General features: G+C 30.8%; 1 protein-coding gene across 1 annotated transcript in view; it reads right to left on the reverse strand.

The window, feature by feature from the left end:
* The window catches only part of LOC119592237 (carboxypeptidase E-like), a 28,024-nt gene that overhangs the window by 19,400 nt on the left and 8,416 nt on the right, over positions 1 to 208 (reverse strand). The gene's annotated exons all lie outside the window — the stretch shown is intronic.

Raw genomic sequence — 208 nt, forward strand, 5'->3', positions numbered from 1 at the left:
CAGTATATTCGATTTTTTTTTTACCAAAGTGATTACAAACTTTACGCCATTTAAACGTCATTTTCTTCAGTTTCAATCAATAAACATTCAGAAGCGTGTGACTTTAGCTCCCACTTAAATCCTAAATAATATGACGTAATAAATATAAATATAGCTTCATATTACACAAACTTCCTGGCAAAACAGAGGATAATGTTACACGCCTTGA

Source organism: Penaeus monodon, chromosome 29, assembly GCF_015228065.2.
Source record: "Penaeus monodon isolate SGIC_2016 chromosome 29, NSTDA_Pmon_1, whole genome shotgun sequence".
NCBI lineage: Eukaryota > Metazoa > Arthropoda > Malacostraca > Decapoda > Penaeidae > Penaeus > Penaeus monodon.